Here is a 10,817-nt window from a genome sequence, read left to right as displayed (position 1 = left end):
TTGACCTTCACCGCCCCTGTAAGGACTGGGAGTTATGGAGGGTTCTGGGTGGGCAGAGGAGGCCAGGCCACACTGGGGAACCAAATTCAGGAAATAAATTACCTGTGAAGATCTCAGAGGATACGGACCTGAATCTCCAAGGCCCCAGCATTTTGTTGTGATTGCTTTTTCCCATTCTAAATAAATTTTCATTTGCAAGGCTTGATTCTGTAGGGCTTTCTAAAACAGCCCTCCTACTCCCCTCCCCCCACAATTGTATAGGCTTCAGGCTCCAGAAAGCCTTCACCCACTCCTGGTTTGAGGTCTCAGAGCTCTCACCAGGGCAGGACTTGAGAACAGAGGTGTAAACTTGTTAGGAGAGGGAAGGCAGGGGCGCAGGAAGAGAGCAAATCCTCATCCAACATGGCAAAAAGTCAACAGATAACTCAAGAAACCTCTGTGTAAGCTTATTTTTTAGCGACAAGCGGGTAACCACTAGCAGAACTCAACAGAGTTAAGTGCTATAAAGGACTGCGTGGTGGGGTGCAAGGGAGAGGGCTCTGCTGCTTCCATTATAAGAACATGCAGGTACTTTTATTTTGTAAAAAGTGCTCATGCATTACTTATATTTTTAAATTTGATCTTTAAAAAAAGAAAGTAAAAAATAAAAATAGGGCTTCCCTGGTGGCGCAGTGGTTGAGAGTCCGCCTGCCGATGCGGGGGACGAGGGTTCGTGCCCCAGTCCGGGAAGATCCCACATGCCACGGAGCGGCTGGGCCCGTGAGCCATGGCCGCTGAGCCTGCGTGTCCGGAGCCTGTGCTCCGCAACGGGAGAGGCCGCAACGGTGAGGGGCCCGCGTATCGCAAAAATAATAATAATAATAATAAAAATAAGAAATAAAACGGAACGCAAAACAGAAAAATAAAATGCAAAGGCGCACACAAGCCAGGGAGTGGGAGCAGAGACGGGGGTGGGGGCAGTGGGCGGCCTTTGGCCCAAAGGGGCGGGGCGTGGGACGGAGTCTCTTTAGGGCCCGCCCCTGGGGAGGAAGTCGGGCGCCGCGGTTTCTCTCTGACTCCGCCCACCTCGGGGAGCCCTTGAAGCGGCGGGTCCAGTTCGCCTTAGGCCCTCTCCCCAGCGCGGGGGTGGGAAGGGCAGGTGACCGGCTGCCCCACCGTAAAGGGCGGTGCGTGCGGAGGCCTGGAGCGGTCCTCACCCGGCCTTGGGTGCGGGGCCGCGCGCGGGCGAAGAGCCCCGGTTCGGCGCCGCCGGGCCTCCAGTCCCCTGAAGTCCCCAGAGGCTCGCCGAGTGTCTCTGCGGAGCCGCGCGACGCGCAGGTAAGCGCAGCCAAGGCCGGGCCTCTTCAGCCCGCCTTTGCCCTGGTGGGCGCCCGCCGAGACCTGGCCCGCGCCGGGGCGACAGGTGGCGGCGGGGTGCGGAGCCCGGTAGCCCGTCTGGGTCGGATGAACCCCAGAACGCCTCCTGTCTACAGCCGGCGCCACCCATTCTCGCCACAGCGTTATCGACCTAACCGCAGCACCCCTGTGGCTCAGACCCGAGCCCATCTTCAGCACTCGAGCCCTCAACAAATGCAAATAAGGATCCATTGAGTGCCCGCCACTGGGCTCAGTGCTGGGGGGTACAGTGCGGTCCAACGAACGTAGTGCCCACCCCCCCGTGGAGCTCGCAGTCTGGTAAGAGAGACCCAGAGCAAATAGGTAATCTCCACACGTGAGTGTAAAAGTTAAAACTGAAAGATCTGTGAAGGTAGGAAGTGCAGGGTGCTGGGAGAGCCTTTAGCCGGTGGTCCCCATCTATAAAGGATGCTGGAGCTCACACTTCAGTACGAATGGCAGGGTCCCAAGGTGGAGAACGACGGAGCAAACACACTTGTTGGGAGAGAGTGTGGCTTGTTTGAGAAAAGGAAGGTCCTGCCCACTGAGAGCGGGGAGCAAAGCAAGTTGCCTAACTTCCTCCTCTGCAAAATGGGACTGTTCCTCCCCATTGACGATTGAGACTTTGCATGTAAATGACTTAGTGGTGTCCCAAGCGTGCAGTAAGTGAAGTGACGTGGAAGATTTCTGTGGGTGGAGCAGGGTGTTCATCTGGGCCGAACGCACTGTGCTGCCTCTAGGCACTCACTTCCCCTCTCCTGGAGTCCTGTCTCCTTGTCCGAGTAGAATCTCTCAAACAGCTTGTTTTCTAAAATGATGCCTCATTCTTAAAATATTTAACTGGTGCCCACTTTACACTGGCCTTGCCCTCATGGAGCTCATGCAGGGTGGGCCAGGGGAAGTACACTGGTAGTCCCAGCCGTGGTGCTCTGGAGCCCAGAGGAGAGAGCCTGATCCAATGGCCTTGCCAGAGAAAGCCTCCTGCTTCCGTCAGGGCCAGATATACATTTCCCAGAAAGGCTCACCTGTAAGTGCCGACACCATGAATCCCCTGAGAACATAAGGCTCACAGTCCTCCGCTGAGCATGTTACTTCCTTATTTTCATTGGTGGCATCACCCCCCAAAACTGGCCAGAAAACTCCCAAGGGGCAGCAACCCTACTGGTCCCTTGCTGAGGACCCCCAGGGATTTAGGAGAGGTTTGGAAGCTTCAGAAAACACCTGGCTGGTGACTGCTTGGTATATTTTATTGGCTTGGATGATGGCAATTCCTTCTTTGGCTCGGTTTATACTCTTGGTGGAGACTGCGGATTTGCTCCATGAAAACAGGCCGGGAGGCCCAGAGAGTGGAGAACACAGTTGAGAGAAGAGTCTGGCACCGTTTGTGAGTAGGGGTAAAAAAAAAAAAGAAAAAGCAGAGGACAGGTGTTAACAGAAGGGTGCTGGGGGAAGAGGGGGAGAGGGCAGGCTTTGTGCAGCCACTCTGTTTCCCCTCGCAGACCGTGGCAATGCCACCTGCGGAGAGCCAAAGGAGAGCGCTGGGTTAGGCAGTCACAGACCCGGGTTCAGGTTCTTATTTGTTACTTCCCAGCTCTGTGCCTGCCCCTGGGCAGGTCACTTATTATCTGATTGTGCAAGCTTAAGACAGTGCTTGGTATCTAGTTGGCCCTGAAGAAAAGTAACCTCCCTCCCTCTTCCCCTAAATGAACTAAAATAGGAGTAATAATAGTGCCTACCTAAGAGGGTTGTTATGGGATTTCATGAGTTAATGTACCTAAAATACACAGAGCAGTGCCTGACATGTAGAAGTTACTGCTGCTGTTGGCTATTGTTATTATTCCTTATTCTGGGTAAAAATTGGTGAAACAAGGCAGGCAGAAGATAGGAGGTGGGGGTGAGAGGTTGGTTCTGAGGAACTGGGCAGGGTGATTAGTGGGGGAGTTGTGTTATCTGTTGCAGTGGTTTTACCGGAAAGCATCAGCCCTGGCAGGAAAAAGCCCTGTTCTGGGTGATAAAGGGCCTCTTGGGCAGCCAGGCTGTCAGAAGGCCTGAAGACTCAGGCCAAAGAAAACACAGCAAAAGCGTGGGGGAAAAACGAGGGTTGAAAAAGATCCAACGTTGTCTTGTTTGGGTTGTCCCTAACCCACAGCTGGGTGTGGGTCCCTGGAGAGGAGCTGCCCCTGCGCCATGCTGACCCCTGCCCTCCTATGGATATGGTAATTGCCTGAGGCCGGTCCAGGAGCTGTGGAATCCAATTCTGTAAACCCTGTACCCAGCAGAATACTGGGCCCATAATGAATGCATGAATGAATGAACAAATGAACAAATGAACAAAGGAACCTAAATCAAATTTCTCAATGTGCAAGAGTGCTGTTAAAAGAAGGGAGTATGGGGCTTCCCTGGTGGCGCAGTGGTTGAGAGTCCGCTTGCCGATGCAGGGGACGCGGGTTCGTGCCCCGGTCCGGGAAGATCCCACGTGCCGCGGAGCGTCTGGGCCCGTGAGCCACGGCCGCTGAGCCTGCGCGTCCGGAGCCTGTGCTCCGCAACGGGAGAGGCCACAGCAGTGAGAGGCCCGCGTACCACAAAAAAAAAAAAAAAAGAAGAAGGGAGTATGAAGATAGGGAGAGAGAACTAATGTTTTTAGGCCCTCGCTAAGGGCCAAGCATTTTCATGTATGTTGCAGCTTAGTGATGAACACTGCAGCTTTGGAGTCAGATGAAATTGCCTGTGTGACCTCACATGCATGACAGAGCTCTCTGAAGTACAATTTTGCATCTGTGACATGGGACTCACTGCCCCTCATGTGTAGGGCTGTCATGAGCAGTCAGTGATGCTCATATATAAGTGTGTGGTGTGCCGGCCTCAATGCACAGCTCAAGGTCTGGGAAGTACTCAGTCAATAATAGCTGCTGTTATTATTATTATATTGGTTAATCCTCCCAGTGCTGTCCACTGTGATGAGGAAACGGAAGGCCACAGACACAGATGGGTGGCATCGATCCTGAACCCTGTCCCGTCTGGAAGCAGAGGTTCTCTGCAGACGCTAACCAGACAGCTTTATGTGCATTTCATGCATTACTTAAAGCACTTGACTAGTGAAATCTTAAAAGGAAAAAATCTGCCAAGTTCTAATTTATGGGTCTTTCAAGTTCAGGTATTTTATCATCTAGATAAATCTTCCGTGCATCTATGTTAAACCACTTTGGGCTGTCGAAGCTTTTAAATAAAGTGGCTCATCCTGACCAGTGTCTGTCTTTGCTCATTTATCATAGTTCCCTGGTAAAGACAGACAGATCCCGTTTTGCAGGGCAGGCCTCAGGACGGCAGCTCCTGCCCCACCGTTTTAGCTGTGTGGTTCTGCACGGTGTGTTTAACAAACCACAGTGGACTTGTGATTCCCGCATCATTGTCTCTCTCATGTACACATAGACCCACAGCACCAATCTTGGAACTAGGAATAGAAAGACGTTCTGTGGCTAGTTGAATCTGGGGAAATCAACTCTGGGGAAATCACAGGTTCTCAGTGATGGGTTTTGGGGGTGAAAACACCTTGGATGAAGGTGGCAGCGTCTTCTAGAAGTCAGAGCTGTCTGCCCTTTCCACCCAGGAGTGCCATCTCTGGGTCTGGCCTCCCGCCCAGTAAAGGTCTGACCTGCATCCCCGTGCCTTCCTGCTGTCCCTGTCTCTGGCCGGATCTGCCCCGAAAGCTGGAACCCCTGCAGCACCTGCAGGGGGCACAGCCTATTGCAGGGAAGCCTTTCCGAAACGATCCTGCACTCCCATGGTCCCACTGGGCACCTCTGCTGGGCATCACTTTTCCAGCTACCCTGGCATTAGCTCCTCTGTGGGCTGTGAGCGCTTGCACAGCTATTGGGTTGAGCACCCCTGGTGCCCAGCACCATGTCTTGCTCATTGTCCTCCCTCCTTCTCTCCCTTTCTTCTTTCTATACATTCTCGGGCAGCGTCCTGGGGATTAGAATGCTGAGACAAAGTGACCCAGTCTCCACCCTCATGCGGCCCAAAGACATCATGAGACAGATTATTGTTAAAGACAGAATTAAGCACATGACCACACACACAACGTCAAGTTATAAACCAGATTAACTGCCCCGAATGAGAAGCCTGGCATGCCAGGAGAACGCATAAAGGTGGGATAGGTATAGAGATTTAGTCAGTATTGATATAGGTAGAGGGGGCCCGGAAATGTTGGTTGGAGGCTTAAACTGAATTATTTATATACCTTTGAAGACTGTTGGATAGTATTTTTCTATGAATTCCGGCAAACGATATCTTATGCAGCCAAAGTAATCCTCTAAGAAGGTGTACTTTACAAATCACTGAGCTTTGGCTTCGAAATGGGAAAATAATGCTACTGCTCCAGGTTACTGAACCCTTTCGAGTGACAGAGCCCCTCCTTGGATGTCGTCTCCCTGGGTGTGCTAGTACTCAGCATGTCTCATACTGGCTGGCGGCAACATACAGGTGTCCAGCTCACCTGGGGTGGATCGGGCATGGTGGGCACTGAGGCCCTCTCCCTTCACAGTGGCAGGGACCGCCGAGAGCCTATTTGTTTCCTCCTTCTTTGGTATCTCTGGGCACATCAGGCTGAGGTTCTGGCATAGACTTTATGACATGGCGTCTAGAGACCTGTCATTTGAGGAGAAAGAAGGGCAAAGCTGACTCTTCTTGTCCGGTGTGTGGAGGACACCTGTCTGCACGCAGCTGGGGGAGGGCGGGACAGCTGGCAGTGACCTACCCCTTCAGAGCCCCGCCACCCCAGCGTGGCCCCTCGCCAGGAGCCAGCGTCCTCCACAGGCACACCACGCCTACCTGCAAGCCCAGTCCGTTCCTCTGAGAACAAAGAGAAAATCGTACTCAAAGTCCAGTTTTAAATAAGACGTGATCCAAACAGCCCCAGGAAGCATTCTCTCTCCATGACTAAGTATTATTAGAGTTATTTTATTTATTTGGCCAGCGCGGATGACAAAATACGTCTTCGATCCCCACCTGTCTCAGAGGTAGACTTTATTACAAGAGATGGGCTGCCGTCTTCCCTGAAGCAAAGGAAGGAAAGTCGCATCGCCGTGCAGAAATTGAGCAGGCCTCCGCGCCAGTCTTGGTGGGGTTGGGCTTGACCGCTGTATTCTCGGGGTACAGGCCTAATAGGCTTGTAATCGTGTGGCTCTGAGCCATGGAGAAAAGAAGTGGCTCTGGAAACCTGCCTTCCATGAGGCTGACACACAGTGACGGTATTTACTGGCTCTAGGAAGTGCACGTTAAGGGGTAGGTGTTTATGAAAAGGGTTCTAAGGAGTAAATGTGCCCATCAGTCAGCCTGGAACTTTCTTTTTTTTTTTTTTTTTTTTTTTTTTTTTGCGGTACACGGGCCTCTCACTGTTGTGGCCTCTCCCGTTGCGGAGCACAGGCTCCAGACACGCAGGCTCAGCGGCCATGGCTCACGGGCCCAGCTGCTCCACGGCATGTGGGATCTTCCCGGACCGGGGCACGAACCCGTGTCCCCTGCATCGGCAGGCGGACTCTCAACCACTGCGCCACCAGGAAAGCCCAGCCTGGAACTTTTTAGAGCTCCTGAGATGGTTTTAAATTAGAGCCAGTCTTCCTTCCTGCCTTCCACCTTCCGTCAGCACCCCCCTCCCTTGCTTCCTGTTATAAAAATGAACTGTCGAGGCAGGACACAGCCCAGGTAGGAGTGTGGGGACTCTCTTGACTTGCAGAGTTCACATATTCAAGGCAGACGTGTGAGCGTTAGCGCCTTGGTTCCGGTCCTTCCCACCGAGTTACCGCACTGGGAAGACAGGAGTGTGCAGCAAGGCTGAGCAACAAGATCAGCCTAATTGCCCCGAACCACAGCCACCAGCTGCTCTCTCTCAGCCAGTCTGCTCGCCGAATAGGGTGGGCAATTGGGGGGGGTGGGGGGAGGAATGATGAAAATAAGTGATGCCAACGAAGCTGCATTGGGGCCCAGTAAGTGGCATATGGGAGAGAATGAATGTCAGTGTCAGGGAATCCCACCAGGCCAGGTAAAGAGCAGGCTTTAAAAGGCTAGAAGTTTCTCTGTGAGCAGTTGATCATTAGAACAGAATGCCTCTTACACGAATTAGTGTGTAGGAGTCTAACTTGAAATTATTATTGACCTTCAAATGTTCATTGTAAAGATCAGAAATTGGTGTTTATTGCACGAACCCTATACTTAGTATCAAAGACTGCTTTGCTTTTTAATTCTCCCATCGGGCCTTCTTCTTTGTAACTTTTTTTTAAATTAAATTTAATTTTTTTAATACAGCAGGTTCTTATTAGTTATCTGTTTTATACATATTAGTGTATACATGTCAATCCCAATCTCCCAATTCATCCCACCACCCCCGCCCCCGCTTTCCCTCCTTGGTGTCCATACGTTTATTCTCTATATCTGTGTCTCTATCTCTGCCTTGCAAACCGGTTCATCAGTACCATTTTTCTAGATTCCACATGTATGCATTATATACGATATTGGTTTTTCTCTTTCTGACTTCACTCTGTATGACACTCTCTAGGTCCATTCACGTCTCTACAAATGACCCAATTTCGTTCCTTTTTATGGCTGAGTAATATTCCATTGTATATATGTGCCACATCTTCTTCATCCATTCGTCTGTCGATGGACACTTAGGCTGCTTCCATGTCCTGCTATTGTAAATACTGCTTCAGTGAACATTGTGGTACAGGACTCTTTTTGAATTATGGTTTCCTCTGGGTGTATGCCCAGTAGTGGGATTGCTGGGTCATATGGTAGTTCTATTTTTAGTTTTTTAAGGAACCTCCATACTGTTCTCCATAGTGGCTGTATCAATTTACATTCCCACCAACAGTCCAAGAGGGTTCCCTTTTCTCCATACCCTCTCCAGCATTTGTTGTTTGTAGATATTTCGATGATGGCCATTCTGACCGGTGTGAGGTGATACCTCATTGTAGTTTTGATTTGCATTTCTCTAATAATTAGTGATGTTCAGCAGCTTTTCACGTGCTTCTTGGCCATCTGTATGTCTTCTTTGGAGAAATGTTTATTTAGGTCTTCTGCCCATTTTTGGATTGGGTTGTTTGTTTTTTTAATATTGAGCTGCATGAGCTGTTTATATATTTTGGAGACTAATCCTTTGTCTGTTAATTCGTTTGCAAGTATTTTCTCCCATTGTGAGGGTTGTCTCTTCGTCTTGCTTATAGTTTCCTTTGCTGTGCAAAAGCTTTGAAGTTTCATTAGGTCCCATTTGTTTATTATTGTTTTTATTTCCATTACTCTAGGAGGTGGGTCGAAAAAGATCTTGCTGTGATTTATGTGAAAGAGTGTTCTTCCTATGTTTTCCTCTAAGAGTTTTAGAGTGTCTGGTCTTACATTTAGGTCTTTAATCCATTTTGAGTTTATTTTTGTGTATGGTGTTAGGGAGTGTTCTAATTTCATTCTTTTACATGTAACTGTCCAGTTTTCCCAGCACCACTTCTATGTAACTTTTATGATGCTATTGGTCAACCTCGTCTTAATATTTTTTGTGTGTGAGAAAGAGGATGCCAGTTTCTGTTACCCGGTTTATATTTTATGACTAATCCAAGGACTGTAGATGATAAAAGTAGGGGGGCTTCCTGTTTCAGATGTCACTGAATTGCTACCTTTTGCTTCTGGAATTCTGTCTTAAGAAAATAATTTGAAAATTGGAAAATGCCACTGTATGAAGATGTGTCATTATTTATAATGGTGAAAACTTAGAAGTGACTTGAATATCCAGTATAGGAGGGTAGTCAAGTTACAGAACACCAGGTTGGTTGAATATTTAAAAATAGGAAGATTAGTAATGAGAGAAGTCATTACCCGCTCAGTGAACAGAATACTGTTACATGAAAGATGTATTCAGGAAAATGGTCTATGAGGGTTGCCTCAAGGGGACAAGAATTGCATTTGAACAGTGGAACAATGGATAACTTTTTTCCATATTTTAAACTTTCTATATTGTTGTATTACTCCTGTAAAATCTTCTTTTAATTCTAAAACGAGCCAAGTTCAATAATGATCTTTATGCTGTTTGCAATTTTAAGGTCACTGCATTCGTGGCCTTATCCTGATTAAATCTTTTACTCAGCAGTTTCCGAGGCCAGGCTTGGCTCCCTGCCACGGTGTCTCTGGTCGAGGGACATCCTCTGGGTCCACTGGCTGAGTGGCCAGGAGATGTGCTCCCTCTGGCTGTGTAGACTTAGATTCTCAGCATCTTATAAGTTGGAGCGGCCTCATACCCCTCTGCCAGTCTCTCTCATCCCTGTTCCCCACCTAGTCCCCAGTGGTGGGGTAGGGATGGGGGGGTTGGGTTTGCATCCTTTGGGGGCTTCACTGGTAAAGTTTCAGCAAACTCTGCCCCCCGGCCCCAAACACACACTCACTCCCTAAGTCAGCAGTTGCCTGGGGCGGCCCTACATCACTCTGGCTTCTTGTCCTGCTTAGGCCTTGGTACTCCCGTACCTCAGGGCCTGGATGTTACGTTCTTGATACCAGCTCTCCCAGTGTCGGCCCTGTCCCCCTCCATCCTCTGCTGCCCAGTGCCGGCAGGGGCCCAGTGCTTGGCCAATGGTACGTCCTAAAGCAGCAGTTCTCATACTCAGCTGGCCATACGTTGGGAAATCATGGCACGTGTCCTTATTTGAGACAAGGATTTGAGTCTGTGTGGTTTATTTGGAAAGAAATCCCAAATAAAGAAGGGAAATACGGAAGTAGGGAAATGAGCCAGAGAAGCGCACCATCGAGCAGGTCACCAGCGTGGACCACTGGAGTTTAAACCTGCTGGGAGTTTCCGGCAGCCAGTGCATAGAGCACCCATCCCAGAATTGGCCTCTTCTGGGGATTGGCGGCTGGGTATATACACACCCTTGTGATCCGTCATTGGTTGAGCAAGGCTCCTTAGGGGAAGCGAATTCTCTGGGACTTCCGGCAGCTTCCAGTCACCAGGTAAAGCACGAGGGCAAAGGGATGCAGGTGCTGACTCACAGAAGCCGCTGGCTTGCTCTAAAACAATGAGTCCTGAGAACTCAGGGCAGAGCACGGACAGCGTCTGCTGTGCTGTTCTTCCCTAAACACCATGACCGTGATCAGTGCACTAAACTGAAAATAACCAAATCCATAATTCTGTGCTGAATCAGACCTGTTTATACTTAGTTGAAGACTACCTTAAGAGTAGCCAACCCTCAAAGTTTATGAAAACTCATGGGAAGAAAACTGTAGATAAGAAGAATATTACCATTTTTTTCCCTGTGAGTTGGGCTAGGCTACCAACATTTGATTTAAGTGGCACAACGCTAGTATTCTGCAGCCATGCACTCTGAGACCCAACACTTTAAAAGCTGTGACAAAGTGAGAGAGAGGCATGGACATATATACACTACCAAATGTAAGGTAGTGGGAAGCAG

At 49.6% G+C, this 10,817-nt stretch overlaps 1 protein-coding gene across 3 annotated transcripts in view; it reads left to right on the top strand.

Annotated features, from left to right (window-relative positions):
* Window positions 1–1,082: 1,082 nt before the first annotated feature.
* Window positions 1,083–10,817, top strand: part of NMNAT3 (nicotinamide nucleotide adenylyltransferase 3) — a 116,147-nt gene continuing 106,412 nt past the window's right edge. For 2 of the 3 annotated variants that reach the window (XM_082625776.1, XM_082625774.1), the window contains exon 1: window positions 1,083–1,317. The gene's annotated coding sequence lies outside the window, so the exon portion shown is untranslated. Of the gene's footprint in view, window positions 1,318–1,525; window positions 1,675–10,817 lie in introns of those variants that run through there. The other variant, XM_082625775.1, reaches the window with a different exon arrangement.

The sequence above is a fragment of the Mesoplodon mirus genome, assembly GCF_964341445.2.
Source record: "Mesoplodon mirus genome assembly, chromosome: 6".
Classification (NCBI taxonomy): Eukaryota; Metazoa; Chordata; class Mammalia; order Artiodactyla; family Ziphiidae; genus Mesoplodon; species Mesoplodon mirus.
This window is presented reverse-complemented; position numbering and strand designations above follow the sequence as displayed.